Source organism: Vanellus vanellus (genome assembly GCF_965231255.1).
Source record: "Vanellus vanellus genome assembly, chromosome: 1".
NCBI lineage: Eukaryota > Metazoa > Chordata > Aves > Charadriiformes > Charadriidae > Vanellus > Vanellus vanellus.
The window spans coordinates 149995846-150014319 of NC_138905.1; positions in this window are offsets into that span (position 1 = coordinate 149995846).

Genomic DNA, 18474 nt, shown 5'->3' on the forward strand with positions numbered 1-18474 from the left:
TGGGAGGGGAAATGATATTTGAAGAGCTGATGTCTTTCTGTACTAAAGTTTTCCATCGTCTTCTAGGTACGGTAATAATAATCAGAGCCTTAGAAGAGAATGAACTGAAATACCACCTTAATTATAGATCTGCTGACACTCAGAGCTGCTTGCTTATTTTGGGTTGGATTTAACGTCCACCTACACTTTCAATTTGTGTGCTCTTGGGCTAACAAGCTCCAAGAGCTTTTGCTAACAAGGTTGCCCCAAGGACATTTTGTTGTATTGCTGATGGATTCTGTGGGTGGATGGTACAGGATGCAATGCTCAATAAGCAGCAAGTTTTATTTTAGTTTCTTATTAGTTCATAGCAACTTTTAAGCATATTTCCTGCACTTGGTCTCCCCAATGAAATCAGTGTGTAGTTCAAACAACAAATAACTGTTCCTTAAACTTCAGGTGAAGTTGTAAGATCCTGATGGAGAGCTTTGTCTTTGAGATCTGAATGGTGATTTGAGTGTTGCTTGCATCTCTTTTTTCATGTGTGTGTGTTTTTGACAAAATAGCTAAAATGCCAATACTGAGCAAGTGAGTCAAATGCAGTGGGATACAAACTGATAAATACTGAATATTGTTGTTGTACATACCACCACACTTTTCTTGACACTGGACTATCCGAAATGCTGTCAGACTTGATGTTTTTCTGTACTTACCTACCTGTTACTACAATCTAGGAAGAGGACAATTCTTTTTCCTCATAGAAGTCTGCTTATTTTGCTTATCTTTTCCTTCTCATTTAACTGTGCTTTGTAGTGACCTCTGAGCATGTGGACTTTTGGAGGAAACTGTCTAGAGGAGCAGCTTCTAAAGGGCATATGGTCCAAAGAGCTAGGCCAAAGCTAGCCTGAAATAAGGCCCTCTGAAATCTGTGTAGAGTGGATGTCATAGCCTCAACTTCTCCCTCCAGATCTGCTGCTGTTAAGCTGTCTGAATTGCTGATGCAGACACAGCTGCCATACCCTTCTCAACTTGTTTTTAATTTAAAGTTTATCAAACCTTCTAGGAAGGGGAGGTGGAATCTGCAATCCATCTTATATTGCTGCTGTGACAACTTCAATTTGAAATCTAATTTAAAAGTAGGTGATGCTTTGGATACATTTTTACTTGTATTATTCCCTCTTTTATTGTCTTCCACTTCAGTGCCTCTACAGAGGCAGAGTAGCAATAACGTTGCAGCTGCCCTTTCACTGTCTTCTAGACTATCAATGATTTATGGACTGCAGCAGGAGAGGAGCTCAAAGCAGGATGACCATTGCGTTTGGATGGGGTTGCTGAGGGCTATGTCCTGTGGGGTCTTGGAAACAGCTAGGGATGAGAACTCCTCCAGTTGTCCCGTTGCTTGACTGGCTCCCTCTGTCCTTTGCATCCTGCACAGGACAGCACAGGCAGTGAGACCTTGAGCCAGAATAACTAAGGACAGAGGAGTCTTGTCCAGAGCTTGATCCAAAGCTTGTTCAATCAGAACTGGTGTTTCAAAAACAGACATCACTAGGATATTAACTGTAGACCTACTACAGCTAATGGATAGAGAAAGCTGAAGGACAGAGTGCATCTTTTGACCAGACCATACCAGCTTGCAAGGACCTTAGCCAGTGGCTCCCACCTTAGTGTATATATGGCTTGAACCCCCTTCTGGAAGGGGGGTGCTCAAGCCCTCTACTCCAGAAACTCTGCAAGTCATCCTTAAAAGCTTCCTGCTTGCTTTTGTTCACACTGGTACAGTGACTCTTTTTCCCTTATCTGCAAAGTAAACCATCTTAGATGGGATGGTGGCCTCTCACCAGAAGAGCTTATGCCTGGTGAATGAGGCACTGCCCCTGGTGTAGGTCTGAGCCCCCCAGGCAGAAGTGATAATTGAACTGAATTGCCGATGCCCTTGGTGTGTGGTGCGATAAACCCTTGGATAAATAAAAGGTAGGTGGGACTTTGGGCTGTTTCCATCACAGCCTTCCCTTCTAGCAGGATATTAAAACCACAGCTGCGTTCGCCTTTTGTGTGGAGTCCAGCAGGTTGTGTGGGCTTGGGGACCACCAAGAGGGTTGAGCTCCCAAAGGGGACTGGGGCTGTGTTATGGGCATCTTGTTGCCCCAAGCTGCTCAGCTGTGGTGAGCAAGATCCCCTGTGCCTGTGAATGCTACTACCTGTGGGTGCTGTGTCAATGTTTTTCCACTACAAGGAGTGAAGCAGTCCTGCCCAAGAGATTGGGCAGGGGAGGGTGAGTTTGCCTCTTCTGTCCTGCTCCCTGATGTCTGTCAGGACTACAGCAGAGGCTGCCTTGCCATTTAATAGGTGCCATTGAGCATTGCCATTCAGGAGAAATGGAGACAAAGTTTGACTTGTACTGTATTTTATCCTGAGCTGCTTAATGTGTTGACACGTTGGGGGTTGCCATTCAAGGATGCTGTGCTGAAAGGGGCAGATGTGAGAATAACTGAAAACCAGAAGAGGCTGAATGTTCTGCCCAGCTGCCGAGACCCATGTGGAGCATCATTTCAGATGGTCTCTGTGCTTCTTGGTATTTGGCTAAGGGTGAAAACAGCATCTTGTACTCTTCTTCTCTTTGTTGCCAATCATGTTGCCCTGCTAAAGGCCTTTTGTAGAAATTAGGTCTCTGCAGGAAATGGATAATGAGATCTGTTTAACCTTTCGGCAGCGTAGAAACTACGGAGGCAGACAGTTAAGGGGAAAGAGCTTTAGCTTAAGAGGAAGCCGGCTGCTAAAGAGCAAACCAAACCAGCCAATTAATATACATAGCGGAATGAGGCAACATAATGGGGGAAAATAATTGGAGAGCAGGACTCTCATTTGCAAAGATTTGGGGCACTGTTGCTAAATGCACTGTCGATATTTTTGCAGCCTGTCAGCAGCGCGTGTCAGATCAACGCTTACTCCTCACTGGCGTGAGAAGGGTCTTTCTGTCAGCTATCGTGGGAGAAGGCAGAGGCAGCGATCCTGTAGGTGAGGCTTGTACGAGTTACTGTCCTGCGTGCTGCTGTGAAAGCATCCCTGACTCATCCCACGCTGCAGCGGTGCCAGCAGGTGGGGGGGGAGGAGAAGTAACCCTGGGCCATAGACAGGGGCAGATGATTTGCCATTAGTAGACAGTCACTCTGGAGGTTTTTTTTTTTCTGTGAAATGTAAGTGAACCACTGGTAATAAAAGGAGTTTTCTTCACAGTACAGGCCTGAAGTCTGCTGCTTACCCAGGGTATGTGAGCAGCCACATTAGGTTCGTAGGAGGCTGCTCTGATCCAGATAAGTCACCGCTGTGATTTTCTTTTACCCAGACCCGCTTGCACTCATAATCTGCACTCACCAAACCTGGAGGGTAACGCGTTGTGTCCCCTTCAGATGCGGAGAGAGCGCCAGGTGGTGTGCGAGCAGGGCAAGGCTGTGGAGGGGCAAGTTCTCCAGGTACTTAATCCCACCATGGTTGAGAGCCTGCATATAAGGCAGAAGCATCTGCAGGACTTCGATCGCAGAAGATGAAACGAAGGAGTGTCCTTTGAATACCCATGCTGTGCCATACCTGTTTTGGTCAGGTCCCCCTTTCCCAGGGCTCAGCTTAGCTTAGCCTCGCCTGCCTCCTCTTTGGGTCTGGTCCATCACCTCCCTTCCCAAATATGGTCAGGTGGGTATTTGGTTGGTCTTACTGCTGGGAGTAGTTTAACTTGAGATGATTTACTACGAGTAAGCTGGGTGCGTGTTTCCACCTCTGCTGGATCAGGGTACAGAATAAGCACACAGCGTTAGGCCATAAGTTAGCATGACGTCCGAACACAAATATTGTCTTTATAGAATTTGTGAATAAAGTAGCTCTGATCTGCAGCAATTCCCGTGGAAGTCAAGGTGTACTTCTTAATCCTGTATTATGCACTCAAGTTCACAATAATTTGTCTTTATTCTCTGGAAATCTGGGGAAGTTTCCTATTTCACAGGCTGTGTAGCAATGGGAAACAAGACTTGTAATAGCAGCCTCAGTAACTTAATTTGGCCAAGCTCTTGTTTTGTGAAGGGGGTAAAAAAGCTTTTGCTACATATTTGTTGGGATCAGATCATGTCTAAAAAACTTTGCTCTCACTGAGATCAAAGGGGAATGCTTTCCCTTCTCCATTCTTTTAAATCACTGCACTGGTAAAACTAATCTATTCCCTGTCGATTGTTGGGAAGGCAGTTGAACTCATTTCTCGTTACAGCCCATTATAAATCACTCCTCATTTCAATCTCATTTAGCTAATTCAGTCATCAAAGGATTGCAGGAGGCATAAAGTATTTCATTGATGCATTTAGCTCTTCACAGAATTATAAAAGGTATTGAACTTCCTAGGTCTATCTGTTTGCAGATGGCTCTTGTGATGCAGGGAAAGGCTTCGTTTCCTCCCATGGAAGACAGAGCCATTAAAAAAAAAAAAAAAAATCCAAGCAGCAAGAGATTCTCTCTAGGCTTGTGTGGGAGATTGATGAACGATCTGACTTGTTTTCATATAACTTGTTAAAACTTTCATCTCTTGACACCCTGCTGAATTTTTCAGGACTTTACCAGCTTAATTTTAATTTACAGAGGAAATTGACTGAAGGAATTGAGGTCTGATTAAAAAATGGCAAAAAAAAAAAATCAAGTAATTCTGGGGTTGTTTCTATTTAACACTTCAAACGTTAAATAAGCAAGAAATTATATAATCTAAGGCAGAACAGTCCATATAACAGATGTTAATGGACAATTAATGAGATGAATGTAATTATGCATATTTGTAAGCCTCTGGCTCCATGTATCTACTATAAGAAGTCATATTTCTTCAAGTATATTGAACAACTTAAATACAAAGATGCTTCTTATGGAGGGAAAAGTTACAGCATTTACTAGCGAGAGCAAGTCTTAATTTTCCAGGTAGCTGTTGCCTACCCCTAAAGCGACACTGACTCCTGCTACAGCACCTGTCTTCCCGATCCCACTGCCCTACATATCCATGGGAATACTTTCATTTACAAGGAGGGCGGCAGAGCCAGCTACTGAACTTTTCTTCTTGCCTGATTGCAGTTTATCCTTCTGTGAAATAGTACAGACTGTCTGGGGGTGTTGGGAAACTTCATTAATTATCTGCCCATATGCAGATGATTTCTGTTATGTAAAGCTGAAAGTGGGGGTGTCCTGGATCCTTTAAGTTGACTCTCTCTTTTTGTGGTTTAGTTGTTCCTAGCCTCAGGTGATTAGAGGAATGATTGTGAGGGTCACCTCCATGGCAGGAGAAGAGCAGCAATAGACCCTTGCAAAGACTGATCTCTGCCACAGCACCAAGGCATCGACTATTTTCTTTAGTGAGAAAGTGCTGGTGGTAAAAAGCTGCAAAGTTTGGTGGGATGAAGCAAAACTAGGAGAATACGCAAAATGCGGAGTTGGGTTTCCCATCTGGTAATGTCCCCAGACTTCTTTAGCTGAGGTGCACTCCCTCTGGTTACATCTAGCAAATTTAATAGTGCTGGGGAATGGATGGGAACTGGATCCTGCAGGTTGAACCAAGTCCAGACCAACGGGCTGATCCTGGAAGTGCTTGAAGAAGTTTCTTCTTGTCTTCTTTCTCCCCCTAAGAAGAAAGGGAGGAGGAGAGCCCTCAGACAGTGGAAGACATGAAGGGCATCAGGTGCAGGTAGGTAAAAAGGGGCTCAGACGGGAGGCTTAAATGAGAAGTCTGTCCATCACTAGAGAAGAAAGGTAGAGGTGAGGGGAGATAATAAAGAAAAATTTGAGAGCTCGCATTGAGGAAGATTCAGGGATATTTGGTGCTGGGATACACTAGGAGAAGCGCTGTTCTCAAAGTATGGGCTTAACATGTGTAGTGCACTGAGGATAGCAGAGGGGATGAGAGCATTAAATCAAAGACCAAAAGGAGAATAGCGTACAGGAAGAAAAAAAGCCAGGTAAACATGGATGCGCTGATCCAGAAAGAAATGTTAAGGGGTAGACTGCAAGTAAGTGCCACTATTAATGAGAGCAGTTACCAGGCAAGTTTTCAGTAAGTAAAATCAATTGGTGAAAAAAATCATACCTAATTCAAGCCAGGACAAGATGCTGCTGTAATATTTGCATACTAATAAGCATAAGCTCAGCAAAAGCTATGAATCTTTCAGGTGAGAGGAGCTGTTTATATCCAGTTTTACAAGACATATTAAGCACTGGTGGCATGATGTACCTGGTGTATGTTACAGATCCAGCCCAGCTGATAAGATGAGCTTTCTCTCTCCATTAAGATGTCAAATGTTACTTTCCCTTTAACAGCACTGCATTGACATTTTCAAACTACTGCCCTGTGCATTTGCATTATATTATAAAAGAGATATCAGGGCGATTTTAAAAATAGTTCAGTAACAATGCCGCCACTGGCTTATTGGTAACAGTCCCACTTTGAATGCAGAAACGAGGGAGAAAACATTTATTTGTCCTTTTCTTTACTAGTAGCTGATACTTCAGGCCTTACAACCTCAGGGTGTTCTTCACGAGAAAATGGTGATGAAGAACTTTGGTGGCATCTCTACAAAACATCCCCCCTCGTCCTCCTCCTCTCCTGGTGGTACGGTAACCAGCAAGCACGTGGACATCCTCCTAGCTAAAACACTGGTACGCTTCCCTTGCTCCAGGTTTTAATCAGGGGGAAATCTTTAACACCAAATCCACATCAGCTGTAACTGTCACTCTGTGTCTGTGTGGAGCACATGGGATCCCCTTAGGAAGTCATGCAAGAAACTGGGCCCTGCCACATCTCCGGGTTTGGGCCCTGTTCACCTTGTTCTGAAATGCAGATAGTGCCCTGGAGACTGACCCAGTGCCCAGCTGGATACAGGCATTACTCCTGCTTAGAAAGCAGGCAGAGGGCAACTGAGAGTTTTCTGCAGACTCAACTTCCCTCCATGGAGGGAAGCAATTTTCCCCGCAGTGCAAAGGACCCCTTGGAGCTGGGCACCTCCACGACACAGAAGTTACACACTCCCTGTCAGTGCTGCTGGGTTTTATTCCATTGCCCCGTTAAATGGGGAACATGTGCAAACCAGAGTGCATCTTGCCCTGGTCATGGTGTGGGGATCAGTGCAGATGGGATCCTGGCTGAGGGTGACTAGCCGGTGGGGCTACGCAGGATGGGTGCTCAGGCCCACCAGGATCCAGGGAGTACTTGGAGCCACTGGCTCACCCCCCACCTTTGCTGGCAGTGAGACAAAAGCTTACTTGAAGCAGAGACTGTAGAATCATAGAATGGTTAGATTTGGAAGGGACCTTAAAGATCATCTAGTTCCAGCCCCCTGCCACGGGCAGGGACACCTCCCACTAGACCAGGTTGCTCAAAGCCCCATCCAATCTGGCCCCATCACTTCCAGGGGTGGGGCATCCACAGCTTCTCTGGGCAACCTGTTCCACTGTCTCACCACCCTAAGAGTAAAAAGTTTCTTCCTAATATTTAGTCTAAATCTATTCTCCTTCAGCTTAAAACCGTTACCCCTCATCTTATCGCTACAGTCCATCTCCACCTTTTTTGTAGGTCCCTTTTAGGTACTGAAAGACTGCTATAAGGTCTCCCTGGAGCCTTCTCTTTCCCAGGCTGAACAACCCAAACACTCTCAGCCTGTCTTCGTAGGAGAGATACTCCAGCCCTCTGGTCATTTTCATGACCCTCTTCTGGACCTGCTCCAAGAGGTCCATGTCCTCCTTATGTTGGGGGCTCCAGAGCTGGATGCGGTACTCCAGATGGGGTCTCATCAGAGCAGAGTAGAGGGGCAGAATCATCTCCTTTGACCTGCTGACCACACCGCTTTTGATGCGGCCCAGGATGTGGTTGGCTTTCTGGGCTGTGAGCGAATATTGCCGGCTCGTGTCAAGCTTCTCATCTACCAACACCCCCAAGTCCTCCTCAGGGAGGAAAAGACATGCGGTGCCAGATCTTTCACTTACTTCTGCAGGAGGACTCCCACGCTGCACTGGTATACATTGCTCTGTGGTTTTGGGAAGGCATGCTCATGGATGAGGCGTGGAAATGGGATCAGCTGTTCTCTATAGCTGTGGCATCTTTTTGTTACATAAACAATATGGCTTCACTGGGCCTCATATTCCTCACCAGGAAAATTAATATTTGTATTTACTGACCATATATTGGTGTTTTGGGGGTTTTGTAATTCATATCTGCAGTGAGGTGTGAAACACTATGAGGGCAATTGCTACACTAGGGTAGTTGTTGTTTTGTCTATTTGTCCATGTATGCCAGATTTTCCTGTATAGGAGTTCTCTGCTGTTGCCATAATCACTGTGTGTCTGTGTGGCCACCAGCACTTGCAGATAGCCTGTGAGTAAATGCTGCTATTCTACTTGTTAAAGCATAACAGACTTTTGTAGTACTTTTTAAGCCCTGATTTTCCACTATTTTATAGATTTAATTGTGATACAGCTGGCTTTTTTCATTAAATATACTTAATGAAGCGCTTTACAAGGCTGGACGTGGCCTTGGGCAACCTGGTCTAGTGGGAGGTGTCCCTGCCTATGGCAGGGGGGTTGGAACTCGATGATCTTCAAGGTCCTTTCCAACCTAAACCATTCTATGATTCTATAAAAAGGAAAAATTTGGTAGCTCAGAAAGCAGTTCGAATCTTGTTATCATTGCTTGAGATCTGGAACAAGCTGATGCTATTTAGGGAGATTTGGCCATTCAAAGGCTCGAATGCCACTTCAGGCATCCTGGAGTTTTCAGGAGAGGCAGGGAGGATGAGAAACTTCTGCAGTGTCACCTCTCAGAAGCATGCCAGGCACAAAGTAAATGCGATTGTGCACAAGATGGCGATGTTCTCCACAGAAAGAGCCTTTCCTTCCTTCCTTGCTACAGTCTGCCTGAGTACTTTCAGACACACTACTTATTTCAGTGGAATATCAGCAGCAGCACTTCAGATGCTCAGTTCTGCTGTGTGCAGGATTGAAGGCTCTGGGAATACACACAGTGAGATCTGCACACCAGCTGTATGTTCAAATACATCTCACTGCAGACATGTGTAAATCTGTTCCTCAGGTTTCTAACAGCTTTAGCTGAGGCACCAGGCAGCAGCTTGTTTTTCCTGCCTTCTGACCTGACTATTATTCCACGTGAACGTGGTATCTATAGCATTAACTTCACAAGACTGTTTTGCAGGGAGAATACATCTGTCACCGTGTTGGTCATGCATAGCTGGCCATACACACTTTTGATTCACCCACCAGCACAGCTCCAGGCATCTTGTCCACAAAAGCATGACATCTAAATCTGTCTCCAGAAAAAGCTTGGATCCAAATCCAGTAAAGGCTGAGGAATGGGCTCAGCCGGGCTTTGGCAGAGCAGTCCCATCCCAGAGCGTGAGATATGTGAAAGTCTTCACAGGACTAAAGTGTGTCCGTTCCTCATCCCTGTTCCTGTCTGAGGTAAGATCATGTCCACACCTTTCTCTAGGACGGTCTATTTCTCTTTTGGAGAAACGCTTACATAAATAGATGGCTTTTACTGAGTGAGCTACATGGGCTAAGCATTAGGAATCTCCTGATTTAGAGAGTAGAGAGCACCCTGGCCCAGGAACAGACACCTCTAGACTGAGAAAACTTTATTGAGTGAAAAAGCTGAGGGCTAGTACCTGTCAGTGGTGTTAAAAAAGACCCAGAAACATAAAACCTAAAAAGCTTGTATTGTATGCCGTATTGGTTTGAGAGAAGAATATTGATAAAATATTCATCCGAACTGATTATGCAAATATGCGAGAGTCCCTCCACAGATCTTTGATTTTCTGATGAGCCTCAGGAAAGTCCCTGGCTTGGTAGTGCAGGTACGAGCCTGGGTGGGCGGCTGCCACGCCACCAGACAGAGAGCCTGGGAAGATGCACGAGGGCCTCTTCGCGGTCCCTGCGGACACCCAACATCTCAGTAGCTGCTGCTACAGAGCAGCAGCACTCAGCCTCCTCATAGCTGAGCCAGATGTGAGGATGTTGCCACACAGCTGCCTGTGCTGCCTCTCCCTGCTGCGGCTCCGCTCCCTTGTTTAGCTGTGCGAAGGCACCGGAGAGGGTTTTTCAGGAGAGCAGCAGAACTTGCAGTCTCCACTAGGAAAAACTAATTGCTAGACTTAGTGAGGGCACATCTAGGCCCAACCCTGTGTGATGCTCAATAACAGCGTTGAGCCGGTTTCTCCCACTGAACCGTTCTGAAGTTCCTGGCAGCTGTAAGCAAGACTGCAGTCCTCTTGTGGCAGATGTCGGGAAACAGTGCGTGGTCTTGCCTCCCCCACCTGAACTAATAGTGGTGCGTAATCCACTGAGGAGCTTTCCAGTGTCTATCACTCATTGAGTAGACTAGGAAGGATCTTAGCCCTAATGTGATACTTCTTACAAAGTTCTTGTCTCAAATCCTTACTACAGGTGGTGGTCCAGCACATCTTCATAGGTTCATCTTCCTCTGTTCTTCCTGAAGACACATTTGTGCATGACGGTATTGCATTGATACTTTGTTTACAGAGGGAGAAACTATCCAGGTTGACTCCCAGTTTTTATGGCCAAAAGCCCCTCGACCTCGCATCGGGTTTGATGATGAGGAAAGCAATATCACTGCGGACAGTTTCCAAATCAGAGCTGGCCTCTGAATGGACACACTGAGAAATGGCTAAGGAGGACCTGCCCAGAACTAGTGGAGCACACAGCATCCAATATACCTGTTAATAATGAGAATGGCAGAGTGGACACCTCTCCTTACATTCAAGGAGGATGCGTGGCCTCTCAAGTCTAATGCTGTGCTTCGCAAGCTGTAGTGCTGTTCTGTGAGAAATTGGGATCCTGTGTCTTGGTGGACTGCTTACTGCTTAGAGCTTGGATAGTCACACAGAACAGAACAAAAAAATATTTTACCCAGCAATAAGTGAAGTTCCCTGAGATGGACTGGCCACCGGGCAGTGTTCCCTCTCCCTCAGAGTCCTGCCCAGGTGGGATTCTGCAGCTGAGAGAAAACTAAACTGCAGTAGCCACAGTCCACAATTTACGCTTTTCACAGGGAGCAGAAGGGCTCTCCAAGGGCACGTGCATGGCATCGGTGTGCATGGTGGGCCAGGAAATTTCTGGTACGTGCGGTGCCCATACGAGCCTACTGCCTGTGCCCATGGGCAAAGTACCCCGTACATCTCTATTCCTGTTACGTGACTGACATTCTGTTATTAGAACCTCCATAGAGCTTTTCAAACCTTAAATAACCCAGCCTCATAATCACTCTGGGAGGTAATTAAGCCGCCTGGTTATCAACAGTGGAACTGAAATGTGGAGTTGGGATGTAGATTTTGGTCGAGATCCTTTTCTTTTGCAGGCCAGGTCATGAAGCATTAACGCAAGCGGTGTGGACCAGGATTTCTGCTTCTGTCATGGCTCAGCATCAGTACTTGAGCTAGATGTTTAGGAAGCTCCAATTTCCCAGCCTTGTTCTCAGAACATCTTCCCGTAAGACAGAATCCCAATGTATCTTGTTAGAAAAATGAACAGACCAGGATGTTTTAAAAAACCTAAACAGTACCTAGATCATGGTAATCTGGAGAACATCACAGGCATGTTTCTGTGCCTCAGTGCAATGCTAGTGTCTTTGTATCAGGTTTTAGCCTAATCTGTGATGGACTGAACTTTTTTTTTTTTTTTCTTTTTACCATGGCAACCTCACTATGGTGATTTCAGGGCTAGGGAGCTTTATATTTATCTTGACCAGCATGAAGAAGTCTGAGCCTCATTAACTGAGGAAGGTGGATGGATAGCATATGGAACACACCGCACACGAGACAGCACTTCCCTTCCCAGGGCAACTGGGTCATTCGTATTATCTACACGCGCTGCAAGTTTCCTTTTGGAAACACTGAGTTGCTAACTGTTCTCTGTGTCCCAAGGGAAGAAAATCCAGACAGATGGCTTCAGAGAAACCTTGCATCTTTAAGGGAAGATATCCTCCTGGAACAATAATTAATGCTGGTGGGATTTTTTTTTTTTTTTTTGAGAAACTTGGAAAGAATTCAGTATCACCAGAGGGCATTAACACAGAGCCTAGCAGAGGACAGAGAAAGATAAAGAGGGGAAAAAATAGCTATCACAAAACAGTGATCCTATTAAAATGACATTGAAGAATTCTATTAGTGCTCTTTGCCCTCTCGCCTGCCTGCCTTCGAAGATTTGAGGCGAAACACAAGTGCTTGTCAGTCAGACAAAGCCTACTAATAATCTCTGCTAAAAGGTGACATTCATGCACTGCAGAGGGACACGCGGAGCTCTGGGCTGACTACCTCAGGAGTCTGCCGGCACAAAAGCTGCGTCTGGCATCCCAGCGCTCCATGCTGCAGGGAAAGGGATGGTGGGGAAGGTACGGGCTTGGGCAGCTCACCCACCCGGAGGCTCAGCAGCTCCACCTATATGAGTGGGGCCGAGCTACTGGAAGAGCAGCAGCAATACCGTGGAAGCGTTGCCTCCACGGGAAGGGAGTCTGGTGCCATGCAGACTTTGCATCGGGACTCTGGAGCACTGGGCAAGCGGGGTGGACTTCGTCCTCGCTGCACCCCAGCTGAAACGCCTTGCTGTGGTGCTGTCCAAGTGCCCCTGGTGAAACCTCATCCATCTTTAAGTACCATTGTTTGAGCTTTGGATGTTTTGACCTTTATTGTTGGTGACCATCATTAGAGGCACACAAGTACAGGGGGAAGAAAAGCTAGATCCTAAGCTAGTCTTTAAAAAAAAACCCTGCTACCTTAGATATGCTGCTTGGTTTGGTACTGTGTGCTATACCCCGGAATTCTCCAAAACAGTGGTGATTTGGGGAGCCATGAAAACTGAGGCTAAAGACTGCTCTCTACCTGAGATCAGTGGGAAAATGTGAGACCCCTTTCCCCACTAGCAGCTAAACCTTCTTATTTTCACTTCCTGAACTTGTTCTGCCAGAATGTTTCAGCAAATGTCTATTTATGCAGGAGTAGCTAGTGCACCACGCACGGGATTAAGAATGTGTTCTTTTCTTAGCCACATGCAAAATAAGTTTTGAATTCTATTAATTTCTCTCTCTCTCTCTCTCTCTCTCTCTCTCTCTCTCTCTCTCCCAGTTTTTTAGTAAGAAAACCTATTTGGATCAGGATCAAAGGGATAGTTTATTACTCTTTGTAGAAGAGCAGATTCTCTTTTACCTTTGGAAATTACTAAATGTGGCACAGAAAACTCGTACACCATCTTGAACAAATATCTGTCTGCTCTACTCAGCAGAAGTAACGTGTCAGCTGGAGTACTTTGTGTAGCGTTGGGCGCTGCGTTCCCAGAGAGATATGGACCAGCTGGAGTGACTCCAGAAGGGAACTGCAGGAAGGATCAGAAAGCTGGAAATCACGACCTACCAGGAAGAATGACTGCACTTCACTTGAAGTTGCTTCACTTGAAGGAAAGAAGATTAAGGATGGGGGAAGGGAGAACGATAATATTCCTCAAATATGCAAAGGACTGCTGCTGGGAGAGGAAAAATTTCTTCTCCCCAGTGGAAAGCGAAAGAAATAATGGGTTCAAATTGCAGCAAAGATGACTAAAGTTAGGCATTATGAAAAAAGCTTTCTAACAGGAAGCACAATGAAGCACTGGACAGGATTGTCTGAAGAGACATGTTACAGGCCCCGCTGGAAGTCTTTGGAACCAAATTAAACAACTGTTCCTCTTGGGCAAAGGAAAGGAACAGATGAACTTGTGCGTTAAAGGGACTATTATGACATTTTAGAGGAAAGTAATTCACCTGGAAATTCAGCTACTGGTAAAGAGGCAAGTTGAAAAAAATGAATAAAGGTTTTATTAATGCTTTTCTACATCTTATAAACTTTTAAAATATCATCCTTTCAAGCCTCCTAAGATTTACTAGGTATGTCGGTATTAAAACATTAGAAGGTGACACAAAAATAACAAAATGTAAAGGGGAGATGTTTATAGGGTTCAGTACTGGACTGCACTTGGCAGCTCTGAGCCACTGACTTACCCAGGGGCACTTGGAGCAGTATCGCTCTCTGGAAAACTCATCTCTTTCCAGACCTTTCAAGTGAGGAAGGCAGATTTCCCTCCTGTCTTCTTCAGGGGGCCCGGCACTGCCGAAGGTGGTTGGGAGAGTATTATCGGGGCAATCCAGGAAGGAGAATTACACCTGCTGTAAATGGTGGCTAAGCACCGAGCTGGGTACGTGAGAGGATGGAAATGGGAAGAGGCGATAAGAAGATTGCCAAGTTGGCCACTGCAGCCGAACACACACTGGCAAGCTTCCTCCCCTGCCTCTCTGCTGCGACCTCTCCACCACCCTCAGTGCAGACCTTGTAACGCTCTGCCAAATAGGATTACACTCCAGCAGAGGGAGAATTTACACATTCCGTAGGACTTGATGAAATAGCAATTGGTAAGGATGCGCCACAGGATTAACTGGAAAAAAATCCATATATATTAGGGGCAGAGGGGGTGGCTGGGTGGGAAAAGGAGACTTACAACCCCTATTTGGTTGGTTTTAAGCCAAGCAACCTGCTCCGGTGTGCAGAGAGTCCTCTCGCAAGCCTTGTGTTTGTTAGAATTTAATTGCTTGCTGGTCGTGCTGCTGGTGAACTGGTGCAAATAGAGATGATCCCTCATTAATGCAGAAGCTTATGTGAGACCAGATCCAAGGAATAATTTCAATAGTGTCTAAATACTCTCTGCTCCAAGTTTCCTTACACCAGAATGCCATTTTATTAACATACCTGATGGAAAAAAATCGGCAAGAAGTCTGTCTGGGAACTGTCTCCCCACCCTCTAGGTATTTTTAAAAGTGGGTCTGTGAGTTAGTCTTAGAAGGTATTTATGGCCTGGAACTATGTGGAAATGCATTTGGAGACACATCACCAGTAGAGAGATCAGAGGGCCAATGGCCACTATTAATTACCTTGCAGCCAGGCAAGAGCTGAAAAGCTACCCTTCGGCCTTGCTCAGCTGGAGAGAGCATCACACAGCTGTAAACAGCTGCAAAGAGCTGTCAGGGAAGGAGAAAGCTGCACCTACCTTTTGCTTTTTGCCTTGTGTGGAAAAAAAAATAAAAGGAAAGGAAAAAACCCAACTCTCAGGAAGCTGTGCACGGATTACTTCTCTCCCTCTTCTGAAGCCAGAAGAATCAGTCTTCTTTTGCACAAGACGCAAGCTGCATGTCGAGACACCTTGTGATTATAAACTCTCCTCAGCAAAATTATCGAGGGTCAAAGAATTTGGGGACTCGTGGGATGATCTGATTGGCAGGACAATTAGGTACGGGCTGCGTTCTTTCATTTCTGCTGGAAACTTGGTGTAATTACAGCTCCTGTCTCTGGCCTGCGTGATGCTGGAGGTCGGATGAGGTGATGAGGATACTCCCTCTGGCTGTAAAAATCTATTAACCTCGCTTTGCACCATGCACGGCTCAGGTGCACAGAAATTCAATACCTGTCCACCATCTGAAAGCTCTCTTGTCAAGGAGGAAGAAACAGAAGTACCGATGTGAGCAGGCTTTCTCTCCAATTTTTCCACTGGAATTGCTGAAGAGAAGCTCCCAGGCGAAGGGTCCAGCTCTGAGGTGGGGCTGAGTTTCAGAGGTTCTGCGGCAGGCGTAGCTGAGCTGGGAGCCTTGGCAGGAGCTGGTCCCACATCTGGGGTGCACCGCAGAGCTGCTCTGTAAGTGATGGACATTGGTGAGGGAGGTGGACCACAGGGATTCCCATGCTCGCCGAAGGTGGTGCTTTCCTTATTTAAAGGCGATGGAAAAGGAAAATCTGGTGGAGGCTTGCTACCCTTTCTTATAAAAGGAAAGCTCTTGAGCACAGGAAATTAGGCTGCCCCAGAAACAGGCCAGAAAACCACCATACTCCAGAGACTGTAATCTTTATTTTTGCACATATAGGGCATAAGGATTTTTTTTGAGTGAAAATCCTACTTGTTCATCAGCTTTCTTTGGGGGTAGGTTTTGGAGAAGGGGGCTAGTGAGAGCTTCTAGTTAATTTGGTAATCTGCCTTACTGAGTGGGAGATTCATTTGCCTTAAGTTAGGTATCTGAAGGCAAAAATATCCAAGCCTGAGCCAGCCAGCCTTTTCTCCCTTCCTAAATGGTAGGAAAAACAGAAGAGATGGCAATGGCAGATCAGACTACTCACCCTCCAGAGGTGCCCATTTCCCTGCATCGTCTAAACAATAAGTCTCGGGAGACCACTTCAAGCTTCAACACCTGGCTTACAGGAACTTAAAGTCAGGTGAGATTCCCAGCAGCCATCAGAGTAAAACTGCAATGCTTTTCGCAGAAGATGTAAATAGCATTAGAGAAAAAAAAAAAAAAAGCCACCTAATGCACCTAATAATAAATCATTAGCTTAATTAGCTCCAAGAGATGAAGTCAGACAGTTCCAACTGGAGGCCAAATCCAACCTGTGGGCTGATTCCAACTGGCTTCTCCCTGCTTCTGCTGTAGCTACGTGGTGGGACGGGAGGCGGTGGGGAGCAGCTGTTAGTGCCCTGGGTGAGGTCCAGCAGTTCTTAATGCCTCCTACGGTGCTGCGCGCAGCCAAACCCTCAGCCCGGGGAGGTGCTGTGTCCACATGGCTCATGAGGGGAGTCTCCAAACGGGCATCTGGGCTCCAGGAACACAAAACAAAGCTTGGACCACCCCGTGAATTAAGTCATTCTTCTTGGCCAGAAAGAGACTTAGGAAAGTAAACATCTTGAAGCTTGTATTGCACAGCCCTGCTTTCGACAGCCCAAATTAAGTGCTTGGCTGTGCAGCCTGTGCTGAGAGGTAGCGTTTGTGCAGTTGGGGTTCATGCAATTCCCTTTGGAGGAATTTTCACAAAGAAAACAGGACTTTGTGTTTTCTGACATTTGCTTTAACTGAAAGGCATTGTGAGGACTTTTACCGAATACCAATTAGACTCACAGGTTAGCAAGCGAGAGCTATGTACTTCATGTTGGCCGAGGTCACTGCACAGCAGAAAAAAAGATCAGAGCTATTCACAAACAGCCTATCCCAGAGCTGCAAAGTCTGATTTCTCCGCTTTAGCCAGACGAGGGTTGTTAGCAGAAGTAGCGTCTTTCCTTATACCAGCTGATCCGGTTAGGAAAGAGTAGCCTAGATGCTGGGCTGCGAGCAAGGTCTGAAACAGAAGCTGGCAAACAGAAGAAGGGCTTCTGCTCCCAGGGGCTCATCTGGGCTTTTCTTTCAGCTATATCAGCCGGTCTAGGACTAAATATCACCTCACCATAAATCAGGACTTACGTCTGTCTCTGCAATCACAGCTACTGCAATGTTGCTCTTAATTCCTACCACTGTTCAACAATTGCATGGCTGAGGTCCCTCTTAAAATATCATTATGAACTTCGGTGCTTTCATTTTTGTAAACAGTGTTGTAATTTTAAGTTTTACGGGTGCTGCCAGTTAAGCTAGGGCTGCTGGTGCCATGGGATGGGTTGTGCCCTCAGGTCACCAGGGAAAGTCCAGCTGCCCTGTGCTAGGCTCAGGGAGAGCTGGGCACTCCAACGGGTCCTGGTATGGCTTGTAGGTGATGTTTTATGCAGGCAAAAAAGTCTTTTATCCCATAGAAGCCTTTCCCTATCTTCCTCTGTCTTGAGAAAGCTGCAGAGTAGAGCATACCCTCTGTGCTGAAGCTTCTTTCCTCCCTTGCTACCACATAGCAAACACACCCGCCTGGTGGGGGATTGACACTCACCGCACAAAGCGGGAGGACAAGAGGGAGTCCTTGGGGCAGAGCCAGTACTCACTGAGAGACAGACACCACCACTTTGAGCTACAGGAGGGACAGACCACTCCCTAATGTTCCTGTTCCTGCCTGTATACAGCTTCTCCCATCACCTAACTGCTCCGAAGGCCACCCCTTTCTGGCCTAATACAAAGTTAATCCTCTGGAGAAGGAGGCTTGCTTGGGCCACCTAGTCTCACAGCATCAGGGTGGAGATAAGCGAGTGGTGGACTGCTCTTGTTTCTCTTGAAGCACAGCTGGAGTTCTTTCATGAACAGACCCAGAGGCACGTCCTTCTGCTGTTTTGGGGCTATTTTCAGGGTGAGCAGGTGAAAATGTGCATGAGGAGGAGCTCATTGTAACGTTATAGCACATCTTCCCAGTGGTGTGGAGCAGGAAAAAACCTACCTTTCACGTGGCAGTAGTCCATAGTGTTTCACAAAAATACATAAAGTAAAGCCAAGGTAAATTGAAACTATTTCTTCTCAGTTTTTACTCATGTTACTTCTAATTCAGAAGACAGGCTTACTTGCTGTCTCTCTCTGGTAAGAAACAAAGGGAATCTCTCTAATAGTGACACAGCCATACACAACAGAATTTAGCCACCTACACAGCTTTAATCAGAACATCTTTCACTGCTCATAAGGGGAATTTATCCAAGTAACAGCTTTTAAAT